General features: G+C 35.7%; 1 protein-coding gene across 1 annotated transcript in view; it reads left to right on the top strand.

Moving 5' to 3' along the window:
• Mterf1 (mitochondrial transcription termination factor 1) overlaps window positions 1-20,711 on the top strand; it is a 136,161-nt gene that overhangs the window by 59,970 nt on the left and 55,480 nt on the right. The window contains exon 2 of the mRNA XM_087204726.1: window positions 1-20,711. This exon is cut by the window's left edge and continues 26,200 nt beyond it; it is cut by the window's right edge and continues 55,480 nt beyond it. The gene's annotated coding sequence lies outside the window, so the exon portion shown is untranslated.

Below are 20,711 nucleotides of genomic sequence, written 5' to 3' on the forward strand. Positions count from 1 at the left end.
TCAGCACCACTGAGCTAAATCCCAGACCCTCAAGTGTCATTTTCTTTGGGAGGCTGGGCTGTCTGGGTAGGGACCACTTGGTATATAATAGTTATCCTGCTGCATTGTCATTATTGGTTCACCTGTCTTTTTCTTATACTAGACTCTGAATTTGTTTAAGGTAGAACCTTTGTATCTTATTTATCATTGTGTTCTCCTTGCTCAGAATAATGCTTAGCTTTTGGTAGACACTCAATAAATATTTAATATTGAATATGAATAATATTATGATAGAGATTTGATAAACTGAGATCAACAGTATATTAAAAAATAAAAAGTGAAATATTACTTTGAATTATTTGATTTTGAATATGAGTGGGAGGCCAGGAAAGGTATAAATATGCAGAAAGTACAAATGTCAATGGGGAGATGGTTTGTGGAAAATATTTTGAGTCCAATTTAAAAGAGATCATGGAATAAGTATGTACTAGAGAAAGTAGAGAGGAAACTCTTTAAGGATAAGTACTGTGTCTTATCTTTGTATTTCTAGTTCTTAGTATTTTGCCTGGTATTAAAAAGGCAATCAATTTATCTTTACTAAATAAAGTATAAAGTGAATGTTTCCAGGTCTCCAGGATAGTGTTTCTGCTGACCAAGTAGAGAAGTTGTTGAGAGTAACTGTTGAGGGCTGGAAAGATAAAGCCTTCTACTTTGGGTATGTTGATTTGAAAATTAGAACAGAATATGGGGAAGTTTTCAATAGCCAAGTCTATGGGACTAGGAGAGCTCAGCGGCATAGACTGGAAAATCATAGCTATCTATTTGGAAATTATCAATATAGTGATTGATAATTGAAGACATAGAAGCAGGCAGGTTTTTAGAGGAATTGAATGTAGTCTAAAAATTTTGAGAACCTATGAGGTGAAAGCTAAACCAGTGAAGAAGATGGAGAAAGAGCAGTTACAGAAATGTACACCTGGATAGTAGTATCACAGAATTCAAAGGGGAGGGAAAAAGGAGATCATTAATTGTGCCAGATGCTGACAAAAAATTGAGAATAATGAGCATCAAGAAAAGTTCATTATTTTAAATTTCAGATTTAATCTTTAGTGACCTTCAAGAAAAATATTTTAGGTAGAACATGTAGGTAGAACAAATCTCAGGCATTTTGGGTGTGAGTTATTTTTTTGTTTGTTTTTTTGGTACCGGGGATTGAACTTGGGTCCTTGCGCCTGCACAGCAGGCGGCCAAACCACTGAGCTAAATCCCCAGCCTTTAGCATTTTAAGAAAGGATTTGGTGACAGTAAGAGAGGTGATGTCTATATAATACAGTTATATTTGGCAAGAAAAGGAGAGAAATTGAATAGTAGCTTGAGAAGTCAGCAGGAAAAAGACAGCACTGTGCTTTTGAAATGAGACATATTTTTGATGAATTTAGTGATTTATAGTTTAAGTGTTTGGTTTCCAGTTCAGGCTAAGCCTAAACAGAGAAGGCAGTTAAGTTGCAAAGGCAAAGACATTGTATGGCCTTTGTCTTAATAAATCAGAGGAGTATCCTACAGGATACTAGAGCCTGGCTCTGTGACTAGCACTGGAAAAGAGAAATGGAGAGATGGGATCATGAAAGTGTGTACAGCACAAAAGACATAGTTAGGTCAGGGAGCAGAACCAAAGCGTGTTGGAACAGGAAGCACCAAGCAAATGTCTCATTTCTAGATGAGGCAACCGAGGTCCAGAAAAGAACCTTGAGACTTCTGAGTATCGTCAAAAGATTGCCTCAGCTGTTTGATAGGGTGGTGGGTTTCTATTCTCTTCTCAGGCTGAGGGGAATTCTACAGCACCATTTTTTGCTTCCCTAGGGAATGTTGGATTGCAGACAAAGAAATTACTAAATCTTTACTCAAGGTTGTTGCTGACCAGAGAGTTGAGTATTGTCCTCTCTGGGAAAAGAATCTCCTTCACAGACAATTTCTAGAGCTAATTTGCTGTGTTTTGCAAATAGGGATGGAGAAATATAGATCTATATTGTTGTCTCCCCAGGGTCATCATTAGCCAGACCAGCTGCCTAACAAGCTAACAAGCCTGTGGCTATAGAAACTAACCTTACTGAAGAAAGCTAGATTATAAAAATAAGCCTCTTTTCTTTTCAACTTGATTCGCTGGAAGGATGCCTTAGCCCTTTGAATTAGATCTTACAGAAATATAAGATTGAATCATTTCATCTTCCCGGTTAATATCTTCTCCCAGTTAATATCTTCTCCCAGTTTTCTTAAATGTTCTGTCCTATGTGACCTGTTAGGTTCTGCTGAAGACAGTGGTGAGTACTGAATTTCCCTACCTATGGAGATTTGTACATTGGGAATTCATAATATGCCTTACTTTCTGTATTTTAACATGTAGAATAAGCCAGAATTCCCGAGTTTGAGAAAAAAAATGTGGTGCTGGGCGTACTTTTGCTGCAGGGACTCGGGATGATGAAAGGAGTAGTAAGCTGGGAGTTTGAGGTATAGGTATCTATCTATATGCAAATATCAGTTTTCTTCTCCAAAAATAGTTTTTCCTTCTTCTCTGAGGTTTGGAGATACGATATGTCTCATGTGCCAGCAACTTATATATAAATTCTTATGGAATTGAGCTGGTTTCTTATCCTAAATGTTTCCTCCCTTTTTACAATCTCTGTCCGGCAACTTCTGGTTAAATAATGTATGCTCTGAGACATGAAATTAAAACAGACCTATGAAAGAAATTATTTTAAAACCAAATATATATATCATATCCACCTACATATCAGAATTCATTAGCCACACTTAGAATTCACATATACAGAGATAATAGACACCAGAATTCAGGGACAGGAGAAATATATGTGACAAAATCATAGAAGTATTTATTAATTTTTTTTTTTTGGTACTGGGGATTAAACTTGGTACCTGGGGCTTGTGAGGCAGGCATAGTGCCACTGAGCTAAATCCTCGGCCCCTACAATTTTTGAGGGCATTATTTGAGCTAGTTTTTCTCTGACCTTATCTTCTGTCTCCCACATGGTTGAACAGTTTTTATATTATTATTCTAGACAGCACTGAAAAACCTGAGGCAGCCCATTTAGAAATCTCTCTTAACATATTAAACTGAATAGCAAGTAGATCATTTCAATTATAACTTACAGCCAATAAAAACCTTCCAGAAACTGGCAGACTCTCAAAATCTTTGAAGGCTTTCTCTTTAACTAGAGAATTGCGTAGGATATTAAAATCTAGTCCAGCCTTTAGAATGAAATTCTATGGGTGGCACAGATGAGAAAACAGCTCAAGGCCTTTCAAAACTGCAAATCCAGATACAGAACTTTGTTTCAGTTATGGATTGAGAATTTGTCCTCATTTCTTATTCTGGTTCTCAACTGTAGTCAGAAGCCAACTACCAGTAATACTGCCTCCTGGAAATAACTTCCACAAAGTATTGAGGAGGTGCATGGGATAAAAGAAAGGCGATCAGAACAAAGGGCACCAATAAGAGACTGAAAGAAACTAGAGTGAGAATCAATAGTGGTCATTTATTCAGAAAGGTCACAGTGTGTTAAAGAGATCACATCCCCATTTTAGAGCAAGAATTCTGCTAAATAACCTTAAGGAGAGGCTCTTCTATTTTAAAAAAATATCTCCAAAGAGGAAACCATGGCCTCCATTTGTAGCCCATCAAAATATTTCATAACTCTTTCTGCCAAGATTTAGGTTCATCTGTTCTTTTATAGCAAAGTCAAACTTGTTACGAGTTTAGATGAAATGGCCTGATACTATCCCCTGAGGGTGTAGTTCTTCTTCTATGTGAGGATTATAATTAGGTATCTATTTAAAAATATTATAATTCCTATATCCTTAATTTTTGTACATCTTAATCATCATGATTGCTTTCCTCAAAATTCTTCAAAGTTCCTCATAAAATAAAAACATCAGCTCGGTTCTTACCTATGATTATCCTAGGGTCATGTTTTTCACTTTCACTCTGTAGAAAATGTGAAAATGTGGAAGTAGTTTAAAACTTTTTTCCCTTGAAAAATATATGATAGAATAGGTTTGCATGTATAACAGAATGTTAAAATTGAAGTTTCTGCCAAAAGCCAAAGATACAATTAGTGCTGCATTCTGAAGGAGGACGTAGTTCCAATGCAGAATCTCCAAAAGAGTAAACTGATAACAGATTATATGAGTTTGGGATCCTTAACCCTCATAAAGTTCAAAAAAGGGTAGAGAGAGTAGAGATGGCCTCAAGATTTACAAGGAATTCTTTACTTCAAGGACGTGGTTTGAGAGTGTGCTTCTTTCTTCACACAAATCAAGAGAAAGATTTAACAGATGTCTGGAGAACTTGATGTGTCCTCTGTGGTTAAGGGAACATAAAGTTGACTGGTATCTGATGATTACATGAAAAATCTAAGAAGCAGAGACCAGCCTGCTAGCTGCTGTGACCACAGGAATGATGAAGAGGTGGTTGTGTTGGTTGGCTTCTTTTTCCGACATTTGTTGTGCTAAGGATACTGAGAATATTTCCCATGGATCAGATGTAAGACTTGCAAGGGAAAACTGGCCTAGAGTCAGGGGCTCAAACTCTTATCTGGGTCTATTTCTCCTTTTTCCATCTCTCATCATAGCTTTTCGTATGTTCAATCTATTCACAGGCAGATCTTCTCTTTGTAATGACAAGATGACTATAAGGAATTCATGGGCTAATACTTCTAGCTTGAAAACCCGTGAAACAGAACAAGAATCTTTTATCTCACTATTCTTAGTACAAGACCTGAGATGTGCTTCTGAGCTGGTTTTTAATTACATGGTTGTCCAAGAGCAGTGCCTGGGTTGGCTTTGGGCTAAGTTATGTACTTTACTCTTGATGTTGGGAGGGATGTCTCATCTAGCCCGCAAGACAGAGTCAAGAAGGAGTAGGTTCTGAAATGAATATTAAGGTTTATGCCAGAGGAAGGGAGTGGATATGTGGATGTCAGACCAGCTATAAGTGTTCCATCCACATACCTAGTTCTCTCTCTCCCTCCCTCTCCCTCTCTCTCTCCCTCCCTTCCCCCCTCTTCCTCTCCCTCTTTCCCTCTCTCCTCCCCTCTCTCTCCCTCCCTCCTCCCTCTCTCTCTCCCTCTCCCTCTTTCCCTCTCTCCTCCTCTCTCTCTCTCTCATTATAACGTAAGGCCTATAGTGGTCAGTGAAATATTTTCTAAGATTAGATAGACATGAGGCCAACTCTAGAAAAAGAGAGGGGAATGTTTCTGCTGAGAATTTGGAATATTTGGCCCTATTGGAAAGCTGACAAGTTAGGGTAGTGTCTGGGTTTTATAAGACTTATTGTAAGATTCATTGTAAGTCTTTGTGAATGAAGTGAATGAACTTTTAAGGCTTGCCTTGTTCCCAGCATGGTTTTCCATCTGAATTAAGTCCTTTGTTAATACATTTTTTTCTTGGTACACTGTATTTCCTTTTGCAGTAAGAACACAATTTTTTAGTTGGTTAGTTTATATCTACCTCTCAGTGAACTATAATTTCCATGAGGTCAAGAGCCGTGTTCATTTTGCTTGTCATTGGACACCAGTATTTTGAGTTTCTGGCCCTTAGAAGACATGCAGTTAAATGTTTGCTAAATGGATGATTGAATAAAGATTATTCTCTTAGATCCACAGCATGATTTGGGAAAAGAAGCACATGCTGCTATAGGGAAGAGGGTTTGCTTGCCTCACAGCCAATTTGCCCACCTAATAACCCTTGTATTGTATGTGGGCCAGTTCTGCTTTTAAGATAAGATGAGGTAAAGGATACTACCTGATGTGTAATCAGTATTAATAAATGAGAGATATCCTAAAGCAGGGAGAATTTTTAAAAGATTAATTAAGATTAATGCTTTGGTTTGTTGTAGACAAAAGTGTATACACTATGTACACTTTTGTGTTTTAATTTAAAAACACTCATAAGTATATCCTAAAAATCTTCTCTTATATAAAATAATCCTTATTATTATTTAATGGTTTTATACTATTTCAGTGAGTAGATTTTCCGTAAACCAACTATACTCTTCTTTTTAAAAAAATACATTTTATTGTGTATATTTGAGGTATACAACATGATGTTATGGGTTACATATAGAGAGTAAAATGATTGCTTTAGGGAAATAGATTGACATAACCATTGTGGCAGTTAGGGGTGAGTGTCAACCTGGTTGGTTTTGGGATCTGTCCTGGGGAACTTTTTTTTTGGTGTACACTTACATTTATTGGCATGAAAATATATCTGTGACACTGTGAAACTAGTCATAGCAAGATACAAATCAATATTACAATATAACATTATACTTCAGAAAAGAGTTTGGATGGGTATTGTAAAATGTTAGCCATAGTGGAGTGTTTGACACTGAGATGGGAGGAATTAGATATGATCTTTGTTTTTGTGTACATGTATTTTTCTGTAATAAACATGCTCATTTTTTTCTTAAGAAAATACAAAAAAAAAGATTTTCAATGAAATAAATGGCAAGTTTGATAATTATGGTCAATTGATTTTTTGAGAGTCCTTTATTTATTTTATAAGTCCTTATCAAGTTAATTATCATAAACACAGATTAACAGGCAGACTACAGGCCAAAAACCATATAAAACATATAAGACAATTACATTAAATTAGGGTGCACTTTTAGATACATTGGCCATGCTGAATTACAATAACTTTTCTCTCTCTTTTTTTCCCTTATTGTCTCTCTTTTATTTTGTACTTTATTTATATACTGGATTTCTCATATAAGAGAAACCATGTGATATTTAAGCTTCTGATTTACTTCACTTAACATTATAGTCTCAAGGTGCACCCATTTTTCTACAAATAACTACAGTTTATCTTTCTTTATGACAGAGTAGTACTCCACTGTGTAGAAATACTATATTTTCTTTATCTATTCATCTGTTTGCTTTTTTTTTTTTTGGTACCAGGGATTGAACTCGGGTCCTTGCACTTTCGAGGCAGGCGGCAGAACCACTGAGCTAAATCCCTGGCTCTGTTCATCTGTTGATGGACATATAGGTCACTTCCAAGATTTATTTTTTATGAATTATGCTGCTATAAACATGAATATGCTGTGGTATGATGTTTTTAACTCTTTCAGGAAGATACCTAGAAGGGGAATAGCTGGGCCAAATGGAATTTCTATTTTTAGTTTTTTGAGGACTTTCATACTAATTTGTATATTGGCTGTACCAGTTTACACTCCCACCAACAATGAAGATGGGTTCCTTTTTCCCCACAATGACTCTAGGATTTGTTATTGCTTGATTTGGTTTTTTTGGTGGGGTTTTTGAGACAGGGTCTCCCTATATAGTTCAGGTTGGCCTTAAACTCATAGCGATCCTCCTGCCTTGACCTCCTGAGTGCTGGGATGACAGGTGTGTGACAGGCACCTTATTGTTTGATTTCTTGATGTTACCATTCTTTCTAGCATGAGATGTAATCTGTGTTGTTTTAATTTGCATTATTGAATGGCCAGTGATGTTGAACATTTTTTCATGTGTTTATTGGCCATTTGTACTTCTTCATTTGAGAAGTGTCTATTATTTCAGATGCCTGTTTTTTGGCTGGGTCTTTAAATTTGGGGGTCTAATTTATTTGAGTTCTTTGTCGATCTAGACATTAGTCTTTTGTCTAAGGAGAAGCTGGCAGTTTTTTTTCCCATTCTGTAGATTGTCCCTTACTCTGTTGGCAGTTTCCTTTGCTATGCAGAAGCTCTTTGATTTGTTGTGATGCCATTTGGTGACTGTTGGTTTATTTCTTGTGCTATTGGGGTTCTGTTCAAGAAGCCTTTGCCTACACCTATTTCTTCAAGAGTTTTACCTATTTTGTCTTCCAGCAGATTAAGTGTATCTGTCTTAGTATTTAGATCTGTGATCCATTTTGATTTTAGTTTAGTGCATTGTGAGAGATAAGGGTCTAGGTTCAATATTTGGCATGTGGAAAGCCAGTTTTCCCAGAACCAATAGTGAAAGAGGGCTATCTTTCCACCACTGAAAGTATTTGGCCCTTTTGTCAAAGATGAGGTAGCTGAATGTGCCTAGGGTTGTTTCTGTATCCTCTGTTCCATTGATCCACAAGTCTGTTTTTTTTTCCTTTTGCCAATACCATGCTATTTTTTTTACCACTGTAGCTTTGTAGTATAACTTGAAGTCCAGTATTGTGATGCCCCCTGCCTTGGCCTTATTGCCCAGAATTGCTTTTGCTAGTCTAAGTCTCTTCTGGTTCTGTATGAATTTTAGGATTGTTTTCTCTAGTTTTGTGAGGAATGCTCTTGGCATTTTGATTGAGATTGCATTAAGTCTGTGTAACAGTTTTGGGAGTATTGCCATTTTGATTATATTGATTGTGCCTATTCAGGAACAGGGTGATTCTTCCATGTTTTGCTGTCCTCTTCCAACTTCTTTTTCAGCATACCATAATTTTCATTGTAGTGGTCATTCACTTACTTGGTTAGGCTAATTCCCAAGTATTTCATTTCTCATGATGCTACTGTGAAACATATTGTTTCTCTAATTTCTCTTTGGGTAAGCTTATTATTGGTGTACAAGCATGCTATTGATTTTTGAGTGTTGACTTTGTATCCTGCTATGATACTGAATTCAGTTATTAATTCTAGGAGTCTTTTGGTGGAGTTTTTGTGGTCTTCTATATAAAGGAGCATGTCGTATGCAAATAATGATAATTTAACTTCTTCCTTTGCTATCCACATCCCTTTTTTTCTTGTCTAATTGGTCTGGCTAATATTTTGAGAACTATGTTGAACAGGAGTGGTGATAATGGACATCCTTGTTCCTGATTTTAGAGGGAAAGCTTTCAGCTTCTCTCCATTTAGTATGATGTTGGCCATTGGTTTGTCATAGATAGCTCTTATCAGATTGAGATAAAGACCTTCTGTGTCTTTTCTTCATGTTTCAAATATTTTTCCTGTGTCTTTGTGATAATTGTGTGATTTGTCCTTGCTTCTCTTTACATGGTGTATTATTACATGTATTGATTTGAGTGTGTTGAACCATCCCTCCTTCTGTGGAATGAATCCTACTCGGTTGTAATGTATGATATTTTTGATGATTTATTGTATTCTATTTGCCAGTATAGTATTGAGGAATTTTGCATTTATGTTCATCAAAGAGATTGGCCTGTAGTTCTCTTTTCTGGCTGGATCCATTTCTGGTTTTGGAATCAGGTAAGTCTTGCTTCCAGGAATGACTCTGGGAGTACTGCTTCCCTTTTGATTTCATTAAAGAGTTTGAGGAGCATTGATGTTAGTTCTTCTCTAAAGTTCTTATAGAATTTGGCAGGCCTTTTTTCATTGGTAGTTTTTAAAAAATTTACTTCTTCAATCTCACTGCCTGATATTGGACTATTCAGGATTTTTATGTCTTGCTTTGGTAGTTCATATGTATCCAAGAATCTATCTATTTCTTCTGAATTTTTCATTTTCTTAGAGTACAGGTTCTCAAAGTAGTTACCAGTGATCTTCTGGATTTTGGCAGAATGATTGTGATTTCCCCTTTTTCATTTCTAATTGGATGGATGTGGATCTTTTCTTTCCTTTGGTAAGATTGGCCAACAGTCTGTCTATTTTGTTTATGCTTTCAAAGAACCAACTCTTTGATTAATTGATTCTTTGCATTGTTTTTTAGTCTCAATTTTATTAATTTCTGCTCTGATCTTTATAATTTCTTTCCTTGAATTAGCTTTGGGTTTAGATTGCTCTTGAAGGACCTTGAAGTGCATCTAGGATATTTATTTGAGCTAGATATATTTTTCTAATGTGGGAATTTACCACTATAAATTTCCTTCTTAGGACTGCTTTCATTGTGTCCCATAAATTCCAGTATGATGTATTGGCATTATCATTTGATTGTAGGAACTGTCTAATGTCTTTAATTTAATCTGTGACCCATTGATTAATCAGGAGGGTATTGTTTAAGTTCGCTGTGTTTGCATAGATTCTGTGTTTTCTTTACTATTGATTTCTAATCCATTGCACTGATTTGGTAATATGCATGGGATAATTTTGATTCTTTTGCATTTACTTAAGCATGCTTTATGGGGTAGTGTGTGGTCTATTTTAGATAAAGTTGACTTGAGCATTGTTAAAACATACTTCTAGAAGTGTCCTGATGGGTCATGGAGACATGGCCTTGGAGTTTATGTCTGGCCCCTCATTCTTTTCTCTTGGTAATGTTAACCTGCTCTGTTTTTCAGCTGCCATGAACTAAGCATTTTTGCTTTGCCATGCCCTTGTGCTATGATATTTCTGCCTTGGAGCCAGCCAACTGTGAGTGAATCTCCTGAGCCAAATCAAACCTCTCCTCTTTTAAGCTGTGGGAGTTGATATTGTGTCCAGGAATAGGAAAGCTGACTACCATATCTATAATTTCACACAGTTGCTCTTTTGTGACAAGGCAGCTATATATATTTATTTCACAAAAATATTCAGTACAATGTGATTTTATCAAATATAGTTCTCATGTTGTACATCAAATTTCTTGTCCATTCTAGATTTGCATCTCCCCATTTCATCCCACCCATAACCCATGGTAACACTGTTATATTTCCCATATCTGTATATTTAATTTTTTCTTTTAAATTGCACATATAAGAGAGATTATACCACATATTTCTTTCTGTGCCTGGCTTATTTTGCTTAGCATAATGTCTTCCAGGACCATCTATGTATGGTAAATTGCAGAAGCTCTGTCTTTTTAAAGGAGCTCATTTTCTTTACCCATTTTTTTCTTTTAATGGGCACTTAAATTGTTTCTATATCAGCTATTGTGTCTAGTGAACATAGGTGTTAAAATATCATCTCTTTTGTCTACTTACCCAGAAGAGAATCATATGATAGTTCTATGTTTAATTTATTTAGGAGCCACCACACTGTTTTCCACAGTGTCTGCATCAATCTACATTTCTATCTATGGTGTCCTGGGGCTCACTCTTCCCTATACTCTTGCAACACTTTTTGTTTTTTGTGTGTTTGATAATTCTCATCTTAATGGGTGTATGCTGATATCTCATAGTAGCTTTCATTTGTAGTTCCTTAATAATTAGAGATGTTGAGCACATTTTCATGTCTGTAGGCCATTTTTATATCTTCTTTGGAGAAATATCTGATAACACCCTTTATTCATTTTTAAGTCTTTTTTTGGTATTAAAATGTAAGAGTTCTTTATAAATTTTGGATATTAACCTCTTACCAGATATATAGTTTGTAAATATTTTTTTCCTAATCTGTATGTGAACTTTTAGTTTTTGATAGTCTCCTTTGCTGTGTGAAGGCTTTTAGTTTTATGCAGTCCTATTTATTTATTTTTGCTTTTGTACGTGAGCTTTTAGTGTGTTTTCCAAGGCCAATATGAAAGAGGTTTTTTTCCTGTTTGTTTTTTTTTCTTCTTTGGGAGATTAATGTTGCAGGTTTTACATTTAGGTCTTTTATCTATTTTGAGTTGATTTTTGTATATGGTGTAAGATAAAGGTCCAATTTCTGTATTTTGCATATGGAAATCCAATTTTTCCAGCAATTAAAGAGACTATCTTTTCTCCATTATGTCATCTGGCTGTTTTGATGAAAATCAGCTAATCATCTATGTTTGAATTTATTGCTGGGGTCTCTATTCTGTTTTACTGCTCTGTTTCTGTTTTTTTTTTTTTAAAACCAGTTTCATACTGTTTTGATTACTGTAGTTTTGCAATATAATTTAAAACCTGGAAGTGTGAGGTTTTCAACTTTACTTCTTTAGTTAACTTTATTCCTAGGTATTTAAAATTTTTATTGTAAATGGGATTGTGTCCCTGATTTCTCTTCCAGGTATGTTGTTATTTATGTATAAATGTTACTGGTTTTGCATATTGATTTTGTAATCTGCTACTTTACTGAATTTATGTGTTCAAACAGTTTTTTAGTGGAAGCTTTGTAGTTTTTTTTTTTTTTTTTTTTTTTACAAAGAATAGTGTGTCATTTGCAAATGGGAGGTAATTTCAACTCTCCTTTTCCATTTGAATGTCTTCTATTTCCATTTCAGATATTATTGCTCTTGCTAGTAGTCTAATGCTAGGTTAAATAGAAGTGTTGAGAGTGGGCATCCCTGCCTTGTAGTAGATCATGATTGAAAAACCTTCAGTTCTTCTTTATTGATTATGATGTTAGTTGTTGGTTTTTCAGCTGAGAAACTTTTCATCTTTTCGGAAACTGTTTTCGTCAAGAAAGGATGCTGAGCCTTGTTAAATGCAGTTTGTTTAATGCATTTTTAATGCATCAATTAAAATAATCATGTGGCTTTTATCTTTCATTCTGTCAGGATATATGACAGTGATTGATTTGCATATGTTAAACCACCCTTTTATACCAGGTATAAATCCCACTTGGTCATGTATAATCTTTTAAATGTGCTGATTTACTTTTAGAAAATATATAAACATAATTTTTAGAACAGTTTTAGAAAAATCATTTGAGGACACCACAGAGAATTCTCATATACTCTGTATGCAGTTTGCCCACTTATTAGCATATTGGTGTGTCATATTTGCTATAATTAATGGAACCTATATTGATATTATTATAGTTGCTTACTTTTATTAATTTTTCAAAACTGAAATTACAAGGCTTTTAGTTCATGAGAGCAATGTTCAAATAATCTTATGCCAAAGAAATGGAAAGGAAAGGAAAAGAGGAAGACCACGGTCAGAGTCACAGATGGTTTTTGAGAACAGAGGAATGATCCTTGCCCATATTTCTGCTTTTTCTTTTCTAATCAATATGTGAGATAATATACAAGATGGTGGACTTTGGAAGCATTTTACTCTTTGAGATATTTCCATTAGCAATTGCTTAGTAAATTTTTCCTTAATTTTGCTGAAACTGATTAATGTGTTTTCCAAAATATTTTTGTTCTTTTTATCTCGTATTTTTGTTCCCATTATACTAAAATTTGGTCTTTTTAGTTTTGAATTAAAATATTTAAAATAACTTGTCCTAACATTCATTCTTTTTCTATTATAAACTACAGAAGTTACTTCTAAATTGGCTTGCAGTCCTTCTCAGGGCATCCTTTTGAGTCTGATGACTGGTTTCCTAGTCACTTTCCTGTAAATACTGACGGAGGAACACTATTTTAGGGCACTGAAACTTGAGAAGGTGAAGGTCATCTTTCTTACTTTTCCTTTCCACTTCCTCCTTTTCTTCTCCTTCTCTTCTTCTACTTCTTTTGCTTCCTCATTCCCTAATGTGGTCTTCAGTCTCTGTAATGCTCTATGATGGCTCCAAAGATCTCTGCTTCCTGGAATTTATGATCCTTGTGTAATTTCTTCTTACTAATAACTTGCCTCTAACCCATAGAACATAGCATTGTTTAAGGGATGCCATTTCCACGAGCAAGTTATAAAAAGATTGTTACATCCTGCAGACTATATCAATCCTGCTAGTTTTGATGAAGTAAACTGCCATGGTTCTTTGCCACATGGCAAAGAACTGAGGATGGCTTCTGCCCAACAGCCAGTGAGTAACTGAGGGCCTCAGCACAACACTCAAGAAACTCAATTCTTCCAATAACCATATAAATGACTTTGGCTTAGATTCTTTTACAGCTGAGCCTTTATTTGAAGGTCCTTAACAATAGCTTGATTGTAGTTTTAGAGGGATCATGAAGCAGAGGAGCCAGCTAATCTATGTCCAGCTTTGGACCCACATAAATTGTTGTTTTTAAGATGATAACCTTTGGGGTAATTTTTTAAAATTTAGTAATAGTTAACAACAAACTTCTCTCCACCCCAAGGATAACAAATTATCCTTGAATATTGTTTTAGTTACTTTCTCCTAGCTGGAACAAAATATCTGACACCCATAAGTTAAAAGAGGAGAGGTTTATTTTGGCTTACAGTTTGTAAAGGTTTTAGTTCATGATCAGCTGGCTCCAAGGCAGGGCTGTGTAGCAGAGGGCCATCATGAAGGAGAAAGAGCTCATGGGGGAAGCAGGCAGGAAACAGAGAAGAATCAAGGGAAGAGGAGAGATATAATCTCCCAGGCCATTCCTACCTCACACCCAGCTATAGACTCATCAGTGGACTAATCCAGTGGTAAGTATCACACACCCAAGATCCAGTCACTTCCCAAAGCTCCACCTGTGAGTGCATGAAGCTTTGTGTGTATGGGTGTATGGGGGATCAACATATAAACCATAACAAATATATTGTATTTCTTGAGATAATAGGAATAGATAATTATAAAAATTCAGGCACTATGACCTATGAAAAGAAGAGATAATTTTTAGGCACTTCTTAAAAGGATTTCAGAGGTGATATATGCTTCTCCAGATATGTTTCATAGAAAACAATACTTTTGATTTTCCATTATAAGTGGTCTTATTTCTAGCCTTCTTTATTTATGAAAGGCATACCTGACACTCAGCTGATAAGTGTGATGTGCCAGGAATTTAGAAATCAGTAATTTCCTCCTCTTGGACCTATTCCTCTACCCATACAAACCACACAGTTTATTGCCTTAAATATGCCTTTAATCTACCTTTTCCTGCTGCCATCATTCTGGTCTAATTTCCCTCATCTCTCGCTTGGAATGGCTCCTACAGCTTTTGTGGCAGACAGAATGATGTTTCTCTCCTTAGCTTCGAACTCCTCATTTAGCTTCTAATCCCTGAAATTTGCCTATATGGTTAAGGGTATGGGCCTTCAATTGGTGAGATTATTCTGGATTATTTAGGTGGGCCTGATCTAATCACATGCATCCTTCAAAGCAAAGAACAATTTTTGGCTAAGTCACATTGATGAAAGAAGAATTTTGAAGCATGGAAATGACTCAGTGCGCTGTTGCTGACTTTGGAGACAGAGGAGGAAGGGCATAATCCAAAGAAAAGGAGTGGTTGCTAGAAGCTGAGGATAGTACTCAGTTTATAGGCAGCAGGTTCTGTCATTTGCATGTGCTCTCTCAGGTTCATGTGTTGGAAACGCAGTCCCCAATACAACAGTGCTGATTGTTAAGGGGTGATTAGATCATGAGCCATCTGCCCTCATTCATGGATTAACACTGTTTATTTGGGAGTAGCTTAGCTATTGAGGGAGTTTGGATTTGATAAATGGTTGAGTTTGACCCCCTTCCCTGAATGCCTGCTCTCTTATTCTTCCACTTTAGGCTATGATATGATACAGTAAGAAGGCCCTTGACCTTGGACTTTCTATCCTCTAGAACGCTAAGAAATGATCTGTGTTCATTATAAATTACCTAGCCTCAGGTTTTCTATTACAGCAGCACAAAATGGACTGAGATAGGACTGGGACCTCAGCTCTACAACCACAAAGAATGGAATTCTGCCAACAACCCAAAGGATCGAGGTAATGGATTCTCCTCTAGAGACTCCAGAAAGGAACACAGCTCGGTTAATACCTTGCTTTTAGCCTAGTGAGATGCACATCAGAAAGCAAACTTACAAAACTGTATGATTCTCCAGTGGCATTATTTAGGTCACTAAATCTGTGGTCATTTATTACAGCAGCAATAAAAAACCAATACAGCTTCTTGTTCTTCTGTATTCACAGGACAGTGAGAATTGCCTTTTAAAAAACACCTTCTATCAGGTCCCTTCTTAATTTAAACTCATTTTCATTGTACTTAGAGTATAACTCAAGCCCCTTTCTGTGATCTAGAAGCCCTGCCTGATCTGGCCCCTGCTAATTTCTCCAGTACCTTAGAATCACCCTTTTTCTTCTGCTTCACTGGCCTTTCAATTCTCTGAACTTGTTGAGCAACTTTAAATTCTGTGGTGTTCATAGATGTTGGTATTTTATCTGGAATGTCTTTCCTTGTTCTTCACAGGCAGATCCCTTCTCATTCTTCAAATATCATCTTAAATGATACTAATTATACTAGTATCTCATAAATTATATTAATATCATTTAAGATACTGTATTTTGATATATTATTAGAAAGGCCTTTTCTCAATATCCTACCTAAATGTGTCCTTGTCTTCATTATTTTATATTTAAAAAACCTATTCATTTCCTTCAGAGCACTTTTCTTGACTTGAAATTCTATTTGTCACTTATTTATTGTCTATATTCCCAACTAAACTCCATGCTCTGAGAGCACAGATTCAATATTTATTTTGTTTACTGTTATATCTTCTATATGCAGAACAATGTCTGGGACATGGTGGATGATCAATGAACAGTGCTTTTGAGGGAGTGAATGAGTACTATTTTCATGGGATGTTTATAGGCATTTTTTTCAGGGATATGGATTTTATGGTCAAATAAATTTAGAAAAATTGAAATTAAAATTAAACAGATTATTGCAAGACTTTTATTTTGTTTTGAGACAGGGTCTCACTTTGTAGTCCAGGCTGGCCTTGAACTTGCAGTGATACTTCTGCCTTAGCTTCCGGAGTGCTGGAATACCAGGTATGCATCACTCCCAGGTTTGCAGGACTTTTCTGGGGCCTCAGTATACTTACAAATTACCCATTGTTAGTGGACTATCATTCTCTCAATGTAGGCTGTGGTTTATAGCTTTCTTTCTACTTATTTGCCTTGTAACTTCTTTTCTGAAGGCAATATCTCTTAGGACTGATGTTCTGTGGTCTATAATTCAGGAAATGCCAATGTAGTTCAAGATCCTTTTATAGATAAAGAAACTGATTTGTGGGGCCGGGGATTTAGCTCAGTGGTTTCGCCGCCTGCTGCTCAAGCGCAAGGACTCGAGTTCTATCCCCGGTATCAAAAAAAAAAAAAAAAAAGAAACTGATTTGTGAAAAGTTATACTGAGTTTTTGTTGGAGTCAGGTCTTTCATGAAAATCTAAACATTTAAGAATGTCTGTAGCATCTTTAAAGGATTAGTTAAACCAATAGGGAAGATTTTGTATAGGGTAAATTATAGATGAGAGTTTTGAGCCATATCAAAGTATCAAAGTATTTGGCTTCTTTTGGAAATTTCCATTTTTGATAAAAATGCCACAATAAAGATTTTTAGGCCTCATAATTTAAAAATGATACTCTATCCCTACCCATGCCAGAACAAAACAAAAATGCATGCAATTTAGGAAACCAGCTGCCTGAGATGTGAAGGAATCAGGCAAAAAGCATAAGTCTGGCATTTACTTACCTATCTGATTACTATGTAATTGTGGGACGTTTTTGTGGGAATTGATTCTGAGATTGTCTGAGAGTATGTTCAGTCTCAGCATAGGGAATTGGTGGAATGTTCTAAGGAAGTGTCTGGCTTTGGGATCCTACAGATAGGGGTTGGAAGCCTTCTTCCATCTTTTAGGACCTGTGTGACGTTTAGCACACTCAACTCAACTGCTCCAATCTCTGCTTGGTCATCTGTGAAGAGGAGTACTATTAATCTCACTTCATAGGGTTGTTGAGGTCAGATGATGCATGTAAAAAAGATCAGCACAAGCACCTTAAATATTAGTATAATTAGGAAAAAGGAGTTTAGGTGTACTATTGGTGAATGTTTGAGGGATAAATGAAAATACTGAAATAAATTTCAAGATTGTTTAATAAAGTCCATTAATTGATCATTGATCTCTTTGTAAGACTGTAGTGAATTTGCAAACCATACCTTTGGATTTGGTTTTGAAAAAATACCAAGTAAGAAAAATCAAGGAGTTTGCATACATTTTCCAACCTATTTACTTCTTGATCACTTAAGATTTTTGCTAGTAGATCTAGAGTAAGATGGTCTAATCTAGTGAGGCATAAACACACATTGGGGATGACTTAATAAGAAGCAGCATAATTAATACCTTGCTCTAAGGGGCCTACATTGTATGCTTGGCAAAACAGGTATGAATTTGATGTTAATCAATAAAAAAGGAGCTTGTTTTTAATTTTTGTTAGGGCGGGTGCAGAATAACTTTACTTGGTCTAGGGTAGACCCTTCCCCCCAAGGTATGGTGTTCCTACCCTCTTTTCCTGAAAATAAGACCTAGCTGGAAAATAATCAGCCTTGAAAACTAGAGATAAAAAATGCCAGCCCCAGTCAGCCTATCCTTGTCTTACCTGCCATCACTATTTTCTTGCCTGTAAGGCCAGGATAGGCTGATTGGGGCTGGCATTTTTGATCTCTAGTTTTCAAGGCTGATTATTTTCTAGCTAGGTCTTATTTTTGGGGAAACATGGGATTTGTTGAACGTTCAGGGTGTTTAGCATGGTCTCTACTTTGGCAGATTGAAACTTGAACATTTCAAGTCATGTGGGAGCTCTGATAGTTTTTTCCCTTGGCTTTGTGGAGTCTTGCTTTATATATACATTTATTACACAGTATTCAATCCAAAGACTCAGAGACCCCAATACAGATTTCTGGCCCTCCACTCATAGCAATTTTCTCGACTTAGAATTATGTATTTGTACAAGCAGATCACACAACCTTTTTCTCTCCAGTATCATGTCCTCTGAATTACAGCTGCCTCAGTGCCTCTGAATGCAAATTTTTGTTTTCTCAGCCCCAGATACCAAAGTTTGTCAAGTACTTCTGGGTTTACCTTGTTTGTTTCTCTTCTGTCAGTGATTGCATGTTTCCTGACATCTGAAAAGAGTTACCTCATATGTCTTGTCAAGTTTTTTTTTTCCCCCATTAACTTTATTGGTACATTTTAGGTATACAATACAGTTACATTCATCATTGGGATCTTGTACCATTACATGAGTCTCTTGGTTCTTATTTTTTTTCCCCTTCCCTTGCCCTCCCTTCATCCCCTCCACCCTTCCCTATTTGCAAAGACCTTGTTTCCATTTTATGCCTCTTCTCATATTTTTTCCTTTCGCTTTTTTCCCTTCCCCTACCCCTCTCAATTCCCCTGCTCTTTTAGACCTTTTCTTCCTGTTACACAATATCAGTTATACATTTTTTAAATTACAATATTAAGATCTAGGAGCCATTACCATGGATTTTACAGAATTTAAAAGGATATAGAAAGCATAAAAATCTTTTTTGAAATAAATTTGACAACTTCTAAGAAGTAACTTAGAAGACAAATTAATGAAACTAACTCTGGAGGAAATATAAAATTTGAATAGCACCTATTAAAGAAAGTATATTCCTGGCTTGAAAACCTACCTATATGACAACAGCAGGCTCATATACATTTTAACTGATAAATTATATCAAACAATTAAAGCAGAAAAAAGAAGGAACACTTCTCCCCTCATTTTAGGAACTCAACATTGTGCTAATCCTAAGACTGGATAAAGATAATAGAAGAAAAAGTATGAACATAGATAGAAATGTGTTTAACAAAACAAACTCTTAGAAGTCAGATCTGGCAGTATGTAGAAAGTGGTTTTGTTATAGGGATGGCAGTGTTGGTTCAGCATTGGAAGATCCACCCCCAAGAGTCATCATTTTAACAGAAGAAAGGAAAAAGCCATATGATCCTGTCACTAGTTGGAGAAAAAGTACTGGACCAAATTCTACAGCTGTTCATGGTAAAAGCTATCAGGAGACCAGAAGTAGAACAGAAACTTCTCAACAGATTAAAGACATGTACTCCATGCTTCCAGCGAGAATGCCTTGTATGAATGGAGAAGATACAATGCTTTCTCCTTAAGGTGGGGAACACCAGATATGCTTACTTTTTATCTGTCCATTAAACTTTGAAACCTAGTCCCCACCAAAATAGTCTGGCAATAAAATGACACAACTAGGATAGGATTGGCACGGCAGAAGCAAAATCTTTATATGTAGATGAAATGATCATCTACAGAGAAAATACTAAGAAATCTCTAGGAGCCCCTAGAACTTGTACTTGAATTTAGCAGAATTGGAATACACAAGGTATATATAAAAATTCAGGTCTGTGTATACTTGCTATAAGTGAAGAACTGGATATTGAAATTTAAAGGTTATGTAGGAGTACAAAGGACCCAGAAAAGCCAAAAACAAAAACAAAAACAAAAGCAGTGTTGGAAGACGTTTAGCACTCAATTTTAAGACTTCTTCTAAAGCTACAGTAATGAAGGCAGTGTTGGTGTAAGGAAAGACATATAGATCATTGGAATAAAATAGAGAATCTAGAAATAGAACCACACGTATATGGTCCACTGAGTTTTGAAAGATTATTTAACATTAGCATTTTATAGAATATAAACTCAGTTCAAGAGCCAAGGAAGAGATAGTGTCTTCAGCAAATGGCACTAGAACACCTGCTATCTGTATATAAAAAATTAACCTCAACCCTGTTTTTCCATACATGAAAATAACTTGAAGGGATCTATGAACCTAAATATGAAAGCCTAAAAGTATGAAACTTTAAGAAGAAATTATAAGGAAAAATATTTATGAATTCAGGGTAGGCAAGAACTACCTAGGATACAAAAAACATGATTTATAAAACAAAAAAATTGATAAATGAGATTCCATCAAAATTTAGAACTTTAAATGACATCATTAAAATGAAAAGTAGTACTTAAACAGACCATATATAAATGCATATAACCTATGAGCAGAATATATAAAGAATTCTTAGAGCTCATTAATAGACAACCCAATTAAAATGTAGACATAAGAAGATGATAAATAGCCAGTATAGCACAAGGAATGGTGTGCAACTCTAGAATCAGAAAAATACTAATCAGTACAATAATAAGATTGAATTGTACACTCATTAGGGAGATGAAGTCAAAAGTTTTAAAAGCCTTGTCATGACTTTTTCTTTTTGTTGGA

Source organism: Heterocephalus glaber, unplaced genomic scaffold (assembly GCF_053883595.1).
Source record: "Heterocephalus glaber isolate CG9 unplaced genomic scaffold, H.glaber_assembly_v1.0 deba00000546, whole genome shotgun sequence".
Taxonomy (NCBI): Eukaryota; Metazoa; Chordata; class Mammalia; order Rodentia; family Bathyergidae; genus Heterocephalus; species Heterocephalus glaber.